Source organism: Saimiri boliviensis, chromosome 13, assembly GCF_048565385.1.
Source record: "Saimiri boliviensis isolate mSaiBol1 chromosome 13, mSaiBol1.pri, whole genome shotgun sequence".
Taxonomy (NCBI): Eukaryota; Metazoa; Chordata; class Mammalia; order Primates; family Cebidae; genus Saimiri; species Saimiri boliviensis.
Genome location: NC_133461.1, coordinates 98,671,460 through 98,687,560, shown reverse-complemented (window position 1 = coordinate 98,687,560; position 16,101 = coordinate 98,671,460). Strand labels below are relative to the sequence as shown.

The window sequence follows — 16,101 nt, the reverse complement described above, 5'->3', positions numbered from 1 at the left end:
CCAGGGTTTTCGGGATAGAAGGTGGACTAGGCACAGGCCCTAAGGCTAGTGGACAAGGAAGGGTTAAATTCTGGGAGCGCTGCGGGGGTTGGGGTGTACCAGAGTCTCCCGAGGAAAGGCCCCCTCTCGGTCTTCTCAGGCTCCGGAAACCCGGGCGCGACGAGCCTGGGAAGGGCTGCCCCGAGGAGCTCCCTCTGGCCCTGGGAGTGGCCGCTCTCGAATTACAACAAAAGAGGCTGGAGGCCGGGCCTGCCGCCTCGGCTGCCTTCGGGGAAGGGGGTGGGTCCGGGGAGGGGTTTGCCGTCCTCCTCCGGTTAAAAGTAAGGCGGAAAAGAGGCGCGCGGCTGCCTACGCTCGGGGCTCGCTTTCTCCAGCCGTCGGAGACCTCGGCCTACCTGCTCTGCTCGGGAAAGGGGTTCAACGGCGGCGGACGCGGAGGGGGACCACCGTGGAGAGCGCGGTCCCACCCCGGCTACTGCGGACCCCAGAAACCAAGTAAGAGCGCTTCTCGCGCCACCCCCTCCCCGAAGCGGTTCGCGGGAAAGCGGGAGCGTCCCTGCTGGGTCTCCAGGTTTCGCCCTTCGCAGGGCTGCCTCTCGACAGTGCTTGGGGGATTCTCGAAGACTTCTTGCGAGAGCCAATGCGAGGCACGGGTCCCCCTGCCGCCCCTCGGGTCCCCCTGCCGCCCCGGACGGCCCCGCCTAGCCCCACCTCGTCTGGGCCGGGCGCGGCGCTGGGTTCCTTGACCGTCCCGAGCCCCCGTAGTCAGGCGGGACGGAGCCAGTGGAGTCTCCGTGCGCGCTGGGCGTCCTGGAGAGTGCAGCGCGGCTCCAGGGACAGCGTCTGTGGAGTTCTGATTATTGAGGTGTGGGGGACGGGTGGCACAGCGCATGCCCTCGGAGCTGTGGTTTTGGGGGTAGAGCGTGCTGGCTGGGACGCCCCCAGCCTGCTAAGGCTGTGAGAGCGCGGGAGCACCCCGAGTCCGGGCGCAGAGGCGCGGGGCACGCCAGCTGTGTACTCCCAAGTCGCTCTGGCTTCTCCGGGCACCGGAGACTCCCTCCCGCCGTCATCACCGAGAAACCCTGGAGTTGGAAAGAACAGGCACGAGCGAACTTAAGGGTACAGCTGACCCCAAACTTGCGCCGTTAGTCCCGCGGTCCCCAGTGCTACAACTTTACGAAGGCGCTTTGCCCACCGCGCCCCCTCTCGCCCAAAGCTGGAACTTCCAGATGTAGCTGCCTGCCCGAGGTGTCCCTGGAATCGGCGCTGATTGGGAGAAACAAGCGAGGTTCCTTCCTCTGCATGCGAGGGCTAAGACCATCAAAAAACCGCAGGAGTGTGGGGTGGGGGTGAGGGTAGGGGGGAAGAGAACGCCGCAGAACACGGCGGGGGAGGGCTGAACTACTCAATATGGTTAGGAAACCCCAAGTCCTGATGAGGAGAGAAATGTGCATGACAGGCAGAAACATGCTCCAAATTACTTCTGTCCCGAAGGTCTTAGAATTGTGGAGATCTCAAACGCTGTGCTTTTTTTTCTCTCTCTCCTAAGAAGAAAAACACTGAGGCCCAGGGCCATTGGGTTAGTCAGTGTGGGGACTGAAACGCCTACCTCTTACTCCAGATACCTCCCTCATGCCTCCTGTAGCCTGTCTGTCCTGGAACCCCAAAACGTCAGTTGTCATCTTTGGTGGAATGATTTAGTTATTGATGATGTATCATGTACTTAATGGTAAGGGATGGGGTTTAGGCTGGAAGAGGAAGAATTCATTTCCCTGGTCGGTTCCCAGATAAGTGACTGACTTACTACATCCTGACTTGACAAAATTTTTAATCTCTCTCCTCACCTTTGCCCTGTTCCTCTTCCTGGTCCCTAGTATCTGCCCTGGAATGACCATTAGACTTACGACAAAATGCATGCGCCCCATGGGCCCCTGGTGGCTACCCGGGCTTACCCCAAGGGAATTGAATCTTACTGATTGAGTGAGTGCACGTTTGTGTATTCGTGTTCACGTGTATGTGCGTGTGCCCGTATGAGTGCACGTGTGTGCAAGGCATGTTTATGTTCGTGCATGTGTGTGAGCATACTTGTGTATGTGTGCATGTGTGTTCCTCTGCATGTGTGTGCACACCTGTAATGCATGTGTATTTGTGTGCATGCTTGGGTATGTGTGCATGTGTGCACTTGTATGTGTGCATGTGTGTGCACGTGTGCATGTATGTGTGTTTGTGCATGCACGTGCATTTGCTTCCCTGTAACTTTGTCTTAGTGACTTAATCTAGGGCCACTTAGGCATTGTGTGGCAAAGTTGAGTATGAAACTCTGGTCTGAAGACAAAACATGTGCTTGACATCACACATTGGCTGACATTTTAAGCATCACGGATAGGAGATTCTGCAAAGATGCTTCTATTTCTTTTCTTTCTTTCTTTTTTTGATGCAGAATCTCACTCTGTTGCCCAGGCTGTAGTGCGGTGGTGTGATCTCCACTCACTGAAACCTCCGTCTCCTGGGTGCAAGGGATTCTTTTGCCTCAGCCTCCTGAGTAGCTGGGACTACAGGCGCATGCCACAATACCCAGCTATTTTTTTTTTTTTTTTTGTATTTTTAATAGAGATGAGGTTTCACCATGTTAACCAGGATGGTCTGGATCTCCTGACCTGGTGATCTACCTACCTTGGTTTCATGCGCTGGGATTACAGGTGTGAGCCATCATACCCAGCCTTATATTTATTTTCTTTCCAACTAGGCTCCTTTCTTGGCCTCTCCTGGCCTCTTCCCAAGTCCTTGTCCTTTGACCTCTAGATGGCCAGTGTGGAAGGGCTTTGTGAAGGAAGCAGATTTTCTGTGCTCATTGCTGCATGTTTCAGTGTGAGTTCTAAAGATATTAATTAACTATGATGCCATCTTTAAACCTAAGAAAACTAACAAAAATTCTTTGGTAGCATCTCATGCCAAATAGCACTCTGTATTTCAACATTTACCAATTTTCCCTAAAATGTCTTTTTTTTTCAGTAGTCAACATGAGTTCTGTTGATTTGTGTAACTTGTTGCATTCCTGTTGTGTGTTATTCCTTTCAAACTGCTTTTCTGTCCGCTTTGTCATTTGATTCTTAACAAGGTCCCACTAAAGAGTTAGGTGGGTATTTTCAAACTTACTTCTCAGCTGAGGAAGTGGATAAGCAGATGAGCTGTGCACAGGGCGCAGCTTTTGACCCAGGGAGTCAGGGTCTAACCCAGCCTCCTCATGGCTGCACTGTGGTGGTTCTGGTTCTCCGTGTTAACTCATGGATTCCCAGCTGCTCTCTGAAGAGTTCTTCATGGCTCAGGCTTCATCCCGGGCTTATCACTTCCTGTACACCTGCTGTCAGAAATCCCAGTGTAAATATTTAGCAATTGGACATTTGGTGCTTGAGATAAATGAACTGCAAAGTCAGGAAGCCAGGGTTTGTTTCCTAGCTCATTGCAAAACTGCAAGGGCTCAGAGCTGCCCTCTCTGAGCGAGAGAGCATTATACTTCTCATTCTTTGACTTCAAGATATAAAAATGGGATGAGTGAAGTGACTGTTGCTGGGATTCCTGGAAGAAACAAAGGGCCCAGAAAGAAATCTGGTCCTCTGTCCCAGAAAGAGGACAATCTCCCCTCTTTGAGCATCACCTGAGTACTCTAACAGCTGGTACCTTCATGCTGAAGCCCTCAAATCCTGTGACAGAGAAGTGGAGTTATGTAGGCTTCCCATTGAAGTCCTTAGTTTATGCACGACTTTATTCTGCCTTTGACCAGTGAAGATATGTAACACCTGATAATGGCTTGGCTGTGTCCTCACCCAAATGTCATCTTGAATTGTAGCCCCTATAATTCCCATGTGTTGTAGGAAGGACCTGATGAAAGGTAATTGAATCATGGGGGTGGGTCTTTCCCGTGCTCTTCTTGTGGTAGTGAATAAGTCTCCTGAGATCTGATGGTTTTATAAATGGGGTCCCTCTTCACACCCTCTGTTGCCTCCCTGTAAGATGTCCTTTTGCTCTTCCTTCGTCTTCTGCCATGATTGTGAGACCACCCCAGCCAAGAGGCATTGTGAGTCCGTTAAACCTCCTTCCTTTATAAATTACCCAGTCTCATGTATGTCTTTATTAGCAGCATGAGAACAGACTGATAGAACACCAGAGCCTTCTGCTTTTAGCATTTTCATTACTGAAGTTTGTTTTTGAAATTGAGTGATTAAGAACTTTCTCCACCTTGTTAATGAGACTCATTGGAATTCTCCGTCCTTGACAGGATACGTGGGAAAAAGGAATCCCTTGTCGCAGGACTCCTACATGTTCTGCTGTCAGGCTTGTTACTTTGAAACAGGGAATGAACAGACTTTCCATAAAATAGCCAGTTCGGGGCAGAGGAACTGATCAACCCAATTCCATTCAATGGAGGAACTCAAAGGGGCAGGACATTAACGTTAACCCGCCCTGTCTTCTGGCAGTCGTAGACCCTTTTTTCCTTAGCTAACAGGCTGTCTCCATGGAGGAGGAATTTCTTTCTAGGTGATTTCACATCAGCTGCAGTTGCACAAGCATGATTGCTTCCTTCATTTTAGAGTTTCGGGAGCCTTAGAGGTGTTTTAGTCCATTTTCTGTTGCTTATAACATAATAACTAAAATTTGGTAACTTATAAACAAAAGGAATTTACTTCATACGGTTACGGAAGCTGAGAAGTCTGAGGTCCAGGAGCTGTATCTGGTGAGGGCCAGATTGCTGGTGGGGATTTGGCAGTATCCCAAGGTGATACAGGATATCGCATCATGAGGGGGCTGAGCATGCTAACATGTTAGCCCACTGAGCATTCTAACATGCTAGCTCAAGTCTCTTTTCCTCTTGTAAAGCCACCAATTCCCTTCCCATGATAACCCATTCATCTGTTAATGAATGGATGGATTAATCAGTTTACAAGGGCAGAGCACTCATGACTCCACCACGTCTTAAAGACACCACCTCTCAAAACTGCCACATTGGGGATTAAGTTTCAACATGAATTTTTTAGAGAGACAGGTATTCAAACCATAGAAGGAGATGTCATTTCCCACTCCCAGGGGCTGCCTGGCTTTAAAAGAACAGCTTGTCACTGTCATCGTCCATTTCCCTCTGGAGAAAGGCTTTTGTGGTCGGTTTGCATGGCAGTCACACCCTGGGTGGGCCATGAAGTCTCAGATGAAGTGGCCAGAGGCCACTCTGCTGTAGACCCACAGACGAGGCGGGAATAGCAGTTGCAGGCTAGACAAGGAAAGGCCACCCAGACATTCACAGAGGTGCAGCCAGAGCAACACACAGCTGAGTCTCCTAAGTCTTCAGTCCTGTGTGGTTTGAAGCAAGAAATCAGAAATTTCTCACCTGAGTAATTCCACAGATGCACCCACTGCTGTCCAGCACAGCACCTGCTCAGCAGGGAACACCTCTTGGCCAAGCGTGTTGGCAGCCCTTCTTCCGTGACCAGTGTCATGGACATCTCTAGGCACCTTTTCAGAATAGCTGGTACCATAGGGAGACCCCGTCCCTACAAAAAAAAAAGAAAAAACTTAGCATGCTATAGTCCCAGCTGCTTAGGAGGCTGAGGCAGGAAGATTGCTTGAACCCAGGAGGTCAAGGCTGCAGTGCATGCCAGCCTGGGAGACAGAGTGAGACCCTGTCTCAGAAACAAACTAAGCAAGAATAGCCAGTTGCTAGATGATGATAAAGCATGATGGGGACTGTTTAGTTGAGATTTCTGTCCAGAGTTCTAACCAATCTTTTGCACTTCCTGTGGCCCAGACAATATCACCAGGCAAGTGGTGTGTGTGGCAGATGAGAACAGGAACTAGCTCAGCAGAGGCTGAGGGTGTGGTTAGGACCACAGTATGTTCTTCTTGTCCAGGGCTTTTGATCCCTTCACTTGGGGTACCTTAAGTATTACATTTAATTATAGTCTTCTAAGCATGGAGCAATGTTTTCCTTTTTCATTGCTACAGTCCATGTCAGACAAGCAGACACAGCTGGCCCTCTGGATGTCCTGTGGCAACAGACAAATCCTCTTTGACGTGTCGCCAACAAAGTGCCGAGGGTATCGCTGCAAAAATGGTGCCACTTGCCTGTGAAACACACGCTTAGGACAGGAAAACTTACAGTGGTGACTTGTGGACAACTTAATTTGCAGTTTCTTTATAGTATCTTTCTGGAACTTGGATCTGTGAAGTTCTTGTGCCCGAGCCTTGTCCTGATACTCTGTTGAGTGCCTGCATGACTCGAAGATGTAGTGAGAAAGATACTTTTAAAAAATCTTTCTAAAACTTTTCCAAAACAATTAAAAATAAAAATTGAGTAAAGCTTTTTTTTTTTTTTTTTTTGAGACTGAGTCTTGACTCATTGCAACCTCCACGTTTCAGTTTCAAGCAATTCTCGTGTCTCAGCCTCCTGAGTAACAGGGACTATAGGCAGGCACCACTATGCCCAGGGAAAAGCATATTTCGGAAGAAGGTTTCACCTGCCCCAAGAATAGCACATACAGGTAAAATCACATTGATCCTAAGTATATACCTATATAGGCTTTTTGGGTTGCTTTTGTTTTTATTGTGGTGAAATGTACGTAACATAAAACTCACCATTTTTACCTTTTTATTACTATTTTTTTGAAACGGAGTCTTACTCTGTCACCAGGCTGTAGTAGGAGTGGCACAATCTTGGCTCACTGCAACCTCTGACTCCTTGGTTAAAGCAATTCTCCTGCCTCAGCCTCCTGAGTAGCTGGGATTATAGGCATACACCACCACGCCCAGCCAATTTTTATATTTTTTGTAGAGACAGAGTTTCACCACGTTGGCCAGGCTAGTCTTGAACTCTTGACCTCGTGATCCACCCACCTCGGTCTCCCAAAATGCTGGGATTATAGGCATGAGCCACCATGCCTGGCCATCTTAACCATTTTTAGGCAGTGGCGTTAAGTGTGTTGACATTGCTACCATCACCATCAGCCATCTCTGGTACTTTTGCATCTTCCAGAACAGCAGCTCTGTACCCACTGAACACTAACTCCCCATCGCCCCCTCCCACTAACCCCATTCTACTTTCTGTCTTTGTGAGTATGACTGAACTAGGAACTTCATATAAGTGGAATATATGATATTTGTCTTTTTGTGTCTGGTTTATTTTACTTAGCCTGGCTTCCAGGTTTTTTCATGTTGTAGCTTGTGTCAGAATTTCCCTCTTTTTTGAGGCTGAATAATATTTCATTGTTTGGATAGACCAGGCATCCCCAAACATGGCCCGCGGGCCGCAATTTATCTGCCCCTCCCCCCACACTTCAGGAAGGGTCACCTCTTTCATTGGTGATCAGTGAGAGGAGCACAGTATGTGGCGGCCCTTCAACGGTCTGAGGGACAGTGAACTGGCCCCCTGTGTAAAAAGTCTGGGGACGCCTGGGATAGACAATATTTGTTTATCTCTTCCTCCACTGGTGGACATGTGGGTTGTTTCCACCTTTTGGCTGTGAACATTGGCGTACAAATGCCTGTTGTGAATGAACTTTTACAAAGTCAACGTGCCCATTTGCAGCTGCTACATCTAGAAGAGAACATTACCAAGAGTGCACAAATTTAAAGGCAAAGCAGGAGATTTCAAATACATTTCATGCCCAAATATGGCTGCTTCAGCTATACCTCAAGATCTTAGGACTGGATGTTGATTTTTCTGTGCCGTGAGGGGGTTTGGAAGAGATATTTGAAAGAACACAGTTTATAATCTGATTTGAAAGAGTCAGTTTATAATCACAGATTAGTTAAGAGATTTAAGTAGCTCCTTACCTTAAAACATCTAGGGATGGAAGATCACCAGCTTAAAAGAGAAACAGACATGCAAATAGACAATGACAAAACAGTAGAATAACTGTGATAAGTATTTGGTCATCACCCTCTTTTACCACCCTCACCACTGCTGCCCTGGTTCATAAAGCGTCTTCAAAACATTTTTTGATGTGCTTCTAGAAGTTTTGTTTTGATAACATTTAATTTACATATATTCTCCTTTTGTTTCTTGTGCTTTTGGTGTAATGTCTAAGAAATCACTGCCAAATCCAAGGTCATGAAAACTTACTCTATGTTTTATTCTAAGGGTTTTACAGTTTTAGCTTTTACATTTAGGTTTTTGATCCATTTCGAATTATTTTTGTAAATGCTGTGAAGTTGGGCACTCTTCAGTGGTTGATGGGAATATGATATGTCTCCCGGATTTTGTCCAGATTGTTGCTGATTTTTTAATTTTATAACTGAGCCAGTCACTGTGCTGGCCACATCAGCTCTTCATGTAGCCTGTGAAGACCTAAAACTCTTCCCCATTTGCAGCCGCATTTGAATCTCGAGACCACACTCAGATGCTGGCCATGCTTTTCCAATTGTTACATGTTAGCTTTTAGTCAAATTGCATCTCTTGTTTTGTTGTTGGTGGTTTTTTGTGTAGGGTGTGGGGATTGGGTAAAATGAACTCGATAGGCATTGACACGGTTTGGCTGTATCCACACCCAAATCTCATCTTAAATTGTAGCTCCTGTAATAACCACCTGTTGTTCGAGGGACCCAGTGGGAGATAATTGAATCATGGGGGCAGTTTCCCCTGTGCTGTTCTTGTGGTATTGACTAAGTCTCACAAGTCTAATGGTTTTATAAGGAGAAACCCCTTTCACGTGGGTCTCATTCTCTCTCTGGTCTGCCGCCATGTGAGGCATGCCTTTCACCCTCCACCATGGCTGTGAGGCCTCCCCAAGTCTCGTGGAATTGTGAGTCCATAAAACCTCTTTTTCTTTGTAAATTACCCTGTCTCAGGTGTGTCTTTATCAGCAGTGTGAAACGGACTAATGCAGCCATCCTTGTGCCAGTCACTTTCTTGCCTTTAAGCAAAATCACCAATTTTGGATTTTCCCCCTTCTTTATTGGCTGCAGAGAAGAGGTGTGTCTTATAGACACTGTGTTTTTGGCTTTTACAGTCTGATCCAATCTGAGAGTCTCTGGTAGGAACATTTTAAAGTCTTTGAATTTGTACCTTTCACCTCCCCAGGAAATAACCTGGTCAGAATGAGGTTCCACCCAGAGTCAGAGGTGGGCTGTGGGGACTCCCCATTGGTCACAACAAATTGTGCCAACAAAGACCTCTTTTTGGAGGCTGGGGAAAAAATGCAGTTTTGTATGCTTACTTACTCACCATCTCACTGTGCCCTGAACATTCCCACTTTGTGGCCAGAAATAGACAGCACTGAAGTAGAATCTTCGGTGGGGGGCCAAGTGGACCAGACAGCCTGGGCCAAGCTTGGTGTTAAAAGTCTCCATTCTTGTCTGAGATGGTTCTAAGGGGTCTTCTGGCCCCCGAACCACTTCCCTCATTCTCTGAGCAAACCCCATTCACCCAAGACAGCCTCCTCGTACAAAGGAATGTATTCCCTATGATGCCAGAAGCAGCTCTGGACCACAGCTGGGATCGCCACTCCGCAGTGTGCTCTGGGCCATGAATGAGGACCATTCATCTCTCCTGTTGGTCCAAGCAGGAATCCCAGGTAGGGAGGGTCTGATGGAGCAGAGAGACCCCACCCTAGCCCCTGACCAAATGTGAATGCCAGCTTCTGGCAGAAATGTCAAGCGGAACATTCTGTCTGGAGGGAAGAATTCAGCTGAGCTTTGAGCTGCACTGTTGCAAGCCATTGCCCTTGGCAGGGTGGGGCACTGCTCCTGGCTGAGAAGCGCCAGGTTGTTTATGAGATGCTTCAAATCTGGGGCAGGCAGGACTGTTGCTAGGAGCTCCAGGGCACAAGATGTGGAGCCAGTGCTGGGAGGGATGAATCACTTGCTTACTTATAGGGGACCTGCCAGAGACCAGGCAAATGAAGTGGGGTCCCATTGAAGCCTGCTTTGCGAGAGTCCTATGCCCCACATACTCATATAAGGGAAAGGGACAGTTAGGAGCATTACATCAGGATCTCAGGTCGTGTCAGCATTCTTGAAAATCTAAAAGCATGATATCCAAATACAGTGTATAATTTTTGCGGTGCGTTTTCCTCTTTATCTGTACATGAGTAGGAATTTTTATTGCTTTTGGGAATAAAAACAGTTATTGCCATTGACTAGGAATCAGTTGGTCACATGGGGCATGATTCAACTGCGTGGCACAGGTCAAGCGTCATTGATCAGTGGCCGTGTTCTAGGTTTCTCCTGTGTTTAAGAATGAACTAGGAAGCCAGTTGTTACTTGATTTTCCAGAAGGTACCATTAAGCAGGTGAATTCTATAACACAGAATGCCTTTTTAGATGGATGATGAAATGATTCAAAAGGGATTGCTTTTGGAGAAAGAAAAAAAAAAATCTGAATAGCTTCAAGGAAAATCTTGATATTGGAGAGTGTTTGCATTCCTTCCTAGGCGGCTGACTCAGCTGTCAAGGCAGTAGCCTCAGAAAAGGACCCTGGAAAGGCCAGTTTGATGTTTTCTTCTTTTCCTCTGTTAGCTCTGTGGGGTCAAAATTAAGTAAGGCTTCATGAAGGATTTTCAAACACTCATCCATTATCAGGACAGTATGACTACTGGGATGAGAAAAATCAGGGATTCTGGAATGTAATGGAAAGTTCTTAGGGTGACAGGTGCTTCAAGGGCTAACGATGTCTTAAAATGAATGATGCTTGTCAGACATTTGTAACAGTACTGTTCCTGACCAACTCAGAACCTTGGGTGAGATCACGATTTAGATCCTCCTCCTCCCCCTCCAATCCAACCCTCTTCCCTAGCTCTCAGCAAGATCAGCAGGCATTGGTTGATACAAGTCCTGCTTAAAAGCCTTATTTACAGATTTGGCGCAATTTTGCTCATATGTAATGTACACAGTATGTGAGAAGACAACTTTTTATTTAGATAATTAAGCTTTTTGTTGATACTGTATATTCTTTGGAGCAAATGTACATTTCTAGTTTTTTTTGTGTATATATGTTGGGTTTTTTTTTGGAGACTGGTCTCAGCTCTGTCTCCCAGGCTGGACTGGGGTGCAGTGGCACAATCAGTGGTCACTTTAGCCTCGACCTCCTGGGCTCAAGTGATTCTCTTGACTCAGCCACCCGAGTAGCTGGAAGTATAGGCATTTGCCACCATGCCCAGCCAATTAAAAAAAAAAAAATCTTTTGTAGAGACAGGATCTCCCTGTGTTGCCCAAGCTGGTCTCAAACCCCTGAGCTCAAGCAGTGCTCCTGCCTTGGCCTTCCAAAGTGCTAAGATTGCAGGCGTGAGCACTACACGCAGCCCATTTCCAGTTTTGAACTTGTTGCAAGGAGCAGCATCCAGAAGCAACTACCTATGCTCAGTCCTGGCAGCTCACAGTTCTCCAGATAACACTGGGGGACGCTGAAGATGAAAATTAAATATAAGCAACGGCATTATGCAGCTTCATGTCACTCAAAACTGTAGTAGCTGCTTGAATAACCTTGACTTGAATCTAGCAGGAGTACCTGTTTGAACCAAGATCTGGTTATTTAAGCAGCAATTACAGTTTTGAGTGATACTAAGATGCGTAATGCCGTTGCTTATATTTAATTTTGATCTTTAATTTTTACAACTGGCCTGAAAAGATGTTTCATATTTTTCCTTAAAAAAGTTGTTTTTGGCCAGGCACGGTGACTCATGCCTGTAGTCCCAGCACTTTGGGAGGCTGAGGCGGGTGGATCACGAGGTCAGGAGTTCGAGACCATCCTGGCCAACATAGTGAAACCCTGTCTCTACTAAAAATACAAAAAATTAGCCAGGCATGGTGGTGGGTGCCTGTAATCCCAGCTACTCGGGAGACTGAGGCAGGAGAATCCCTTGAACCTGGGAGGCAGACATTGCAGTGAGCCGAGATCACGCCATTGCACTTCAGCCTGGGCAATGGTGCGAGACTCCATCTCAAAAAAAAAGTTTGTTTTTAAGTACATACTGTTTCCATTTGAAATCCTGAGACTTAGAAAAATCTTAATGGGCCTAGGTCACAGAGCTAATAAGCGAAGAGAGAAGATTTGAACCAGCTTCTGCCTGACTAAGCCACTAGTCCATGCTGGTCACAGTCAGTAAAGAGGTGGCAGAGTGTGCGGCGGGCTGTCTGAATGGGTCCCTGCACTGGGAGATACCCAAGACCCCGGGGGGTAAGCTGATCCCAGCTGATAGTTCCAAGGCATACTTTACTCCCCGAGTCCCTGTGATGTGGAGGGATTCTTTGCTGATCTCTCACATCCCCTGAGGACTTGGTGCCTCTTGTTGGCAAAGCTTATACCAGAATCAACTGTGTGAATATTGTAGCCTTGAATGGATTGCACTGAATGTAAGAGCATTCTCCGCTGCTCAGTCAAGAGCCCAGTGAGACCATATTAGGGGGATAGTTTCTCCCTTTCTGAAGAGCCAGGCACAACCAACTTTTCCTGGCAGTCTCTTATTTGTGTCAGTCAGAGACTTCAGTCCTTAGGCATCTTGCCTTGTCCTCTAATTATGACCCACTCCTGGCTCAGCTGTGTGAATTATTAAGGCCATCCACCACAGCAGCTCACAGACCTCACTCAAATCGAGGTTTGAACAGGATACTCTTCAAGATGGGCTTCCCACCTTGGCTCGTGCCTATAATTCTAGCACCTTGGGAGGCCTTCCCCTTGTGGGCAGTACCCCTGTGTGCCTGTGAAAGCTGCGTCGGTTTGGAGGATGTGAAGACAGCAGCAGAGATCCTCCGCCTGAGTCTCCCGTGTTCTGCTGACCCAGTTGGCAAATGCTGTCTGCTTGCATTCAGGGTAGAGGAGGGTCCTGGAATTTCCACTGTGTGGACTGAGGTGACTTCACTGGAGCAGATGCTTCTTAGACTGTTGATGCTGAGACACCCTTGGAGGTCCTCCAAGGTGAAGGCTGAGAATAGATCTTCCTGTTTCCTAAAAACTTCCCACTGTGGTATCTCCACCAGGCTTTTTTATTTCTTTTTAACTGAACGAGGACTAATAGAACAGGTATGAAGAAGAGAAATGTATCCGCCATTTGTCCAGATGTCCTCAAATGTCTGGATGGGTAGATGGAGATTTACCGTATTTGTTTATGCTAAGACATCATGAGACATATAGCACTTTATATTTTGTTTTCTTTCTTTCTTTTATTTTTTTGGAGAGGAAGTCTCACTCTGTTGCCCATGCTGGGTGCAGTGATACGATCTCGGCTCACTGTAACCTCCACTTGCAGTGTTCAGGCGAGTCTCCTGCCTCAGTCTTCTGAGCAGCTGGGATTACAGGTGTGTGATCCCAGCTGTAATCCCACCATGCCCGGCTCATTTTTGTATTTGTTAGTACTTTTTTCTTTTTTTTTTTTCTTTTTTTTCTTTTTTTTTTTTTTTTTTGAGATGGAGTTTCACTCTTGTTACCCAGGCTGGAGTGCAATGGCGCGATCTCGGCTCACCGCAACCTCCACCTCCTGGGTTCAGGCAATTCTCCTGCCTCAGCCTCCTGAGTAGCTGGGATTACAGGCACGTGCCACCACGCCCAGCTAATTTTTTGTATTTTTAGTAGAGACGGGGTTTCACCATGTTGACCAGGATGGTCTCGATCTCTCGACCTCGTGATCCACCCGTCTCGGCCTCCCAAAGTGCTGGGATTACAGGCTTGAGCCACCGCGCCCGGCCTGTTAGTACTTTTATATATATTTTACTGAGATGGAGTTTCACCATGTTGTCCAGGCTGGTCTCAAACTCCTGACCTCAAGTGATCCGTCGACCTCTCTCCCAAAGTGCTAGGATTACAGGCATCAGCCGCTGCACCCAGCCTGTTTTTTTATTTTTATTTTATTCAAAGTAAAATTCAGTTTTTTCTTTATTTGTAATCATTTGGGTCCTAGTACATTTCATAGTTAAAGCTCAAATTTTAAAAACCAGAGTAGCCTGTTTAAGTGAATTGGCTGCTGGGCAAGGCTAGACAGGCCAGGGTATGTTTGTCTCAGTGATAGGGATAATGACAATTAGTGAATAAGGGTGTCTGCTCTGGTATCTGGCTGGCCTGGGTACAAAGCCCACCTTGATCACTCTATAAGAAAATGATGTAGCCTTTCTGTCCCTCGGTTTTTCCTTAGGGAATTAGAGATGCTGAAAATGCCTTGCTCAGGGGGCTGGCCAAAGCTGTTTTGTGCGGCACGGTAGCCACCACCATATGGGGCCAGCAGACACTTGTCGTGCACTGGTTGGAATTGAGTTGCACTGCAAACACAGAGAACATGCTGGATTTCAAAGACTTAGTACAAAAAAAAAAACACAAAAATACGCAAAACATCTCATAAATACTTTTTATATTGATTCCATATTGAAATGATGCTATTTGGGATATATTGCATCAAATAAAATATATCATTAACATTGATTTCATCTGTTTCATTCTACTTTTGGAATGTGGCTACTAGAGAATTCACATTTTCTTATGTAGCTCGCATTACGTTTCTGTTGGGCAGTGCTCATCTGGGCAGGAGGATGAAATGAGTGAATACCTCTCAGCACTTTTCACATGCTGATTGATACTGATCAAAAACGGATTGATACTGATGAATGATCAATAAATGTACTTCTGTTTTACTTATAAACATCCAACTTTGGCTGGGCATGGTGGCTCATGCCTGTAATCCCAGCACTTTGGGAGGCCAAGGCGGGCGGATCACTTGAGGTCAGGAGTTTGAGACCAGCCTGGCCAACATGGTGAAACCCCGTCTCTACTGAAAATACACACACTCACACACACACACACACACACACACACAAAATAGCCAGGTGTGGTGCTGCGAGAATTGCTTGAACCTGGGAGGCAGAGGTTGCAGTGAGCTCACATTGCACCACTGCACTTCAGCCTGGGCAACAGGAATGAAAAGCTCTGTCTAAAAAAAAAATCGAACTTTCTCTTTCACAGAAGCCCACCTTCTACACCAGCCCATGTGGTGTCCAGGTTGCTGTATAAAAGTAGAGGTGATTCTCTTCAAACAGGGCAGGGGGCCCAGGGACTGGTAAATAAATAAAATACATCAAACAGGCAGAGAATAGAAAAGTCTTTATGTTCATAGATGAGGGAAACTTCTGTGAAATTGCTCCCTCCAGTCTTTGCATGATAAAATTGCCAGAACCCCAAAGGTTAGAGCAAATTGCCTTTCCACACGTTCTAATTCACTGTCCATGCTGAGAGCTGGGAAAGCTGGAGCCCTTTAAGTTACTCCTTCCTTCTTCCTTTCTGAGACATCAATTTGAAATGGACTCAGATCGTTAATGAAATCTCTCCAACCCCTGGAGCCTCCTGAGCCAGCTGCAGGTATTGTTGGAAGTAAGCTGAGTGGGCTTCTTGGAGGAGGTGAGGCTTGAGAGATTGCTGTTCCCTGTTGGTTCTGCAGAAGTAACTGCAGGCACCCCATTCTCCCCTCTGTGTCAGCAGCGCTCACCGCTTCAGGTCTTGACAACCCCTTTGGAGCATCCATGTCCAGCATGTATTTAGAGGCTCATTTCCTTCAGGGCAAGCAGTGTGTGCAGCCTAGGTGGCACGTTGCCTTGGAAGTCAGCTGTACTGGGCTGGGATCGTGCCTTGTTCTGCCCCTCCTAGGTCCAACCGTATAATCCGTAATTCCTGTCTAGACATAAGCCTTGATTATCTGCTATGGTGAGATTTTGTGATCCCAGATCTTGGTATCCCATAAATTACCTCAATGTTTGCCTACTGCCTTTATTGCACAAGTGATTCAGAGGCAAGCAGGTGAGCTGTTTTGAAGGGCATGGGTCAGGTCTAACCACTCATGAAAACCCTAATGTTCTTACTTTCAGCCTTGCACAATATGTAATATTCCTATCTAGAAATTCACATCAAGGAGTTTCTTGTTAATGTAAAAGTGCTGTCTCCTTAGAAAGACCTGATCTATTCCTTAATGTCTTAAATGTCTTAATATGAAAAATGACAAGGAATGAATTTGTCAGCTTGCTTTCCAATGTAATTAGGTCAGAGGGAGAAGGTAGTGTTGATAGGATGTGAATATTTGAATAGACATTTGTTTATTCACTCGGTCAATGTTTATTGAGGATGAAGCACAGAGCTCCACAATC

At 46.6% G+C, this 16,101-nt stretch overlaps 1 protein-coding gene across 4 annotated transcripts in view; it reads left to right on the top strand.

Annotated features, from left to right (window-relative positions):
* Window positions 1-327: 327 nt before the first annotated feature.
* Window positions 328-16,101, top strand: part of LOXL2 (lysyl oxidase like 2) — a 97,525-nt gene continuing 81,751 nt past the window's right edge. For all 4 annotated transcript variants that reach the window (XR_012513273.1, XM_003937173.4, XM_074384064.1 and 1 more), the window contains exon 1: window positions 328-495. The gene's annotated coding sequence lies outside the window, so the exon portion shown is untranslated. The remainder of the gene's footprint in view (window positions 496-16,101) is intronic.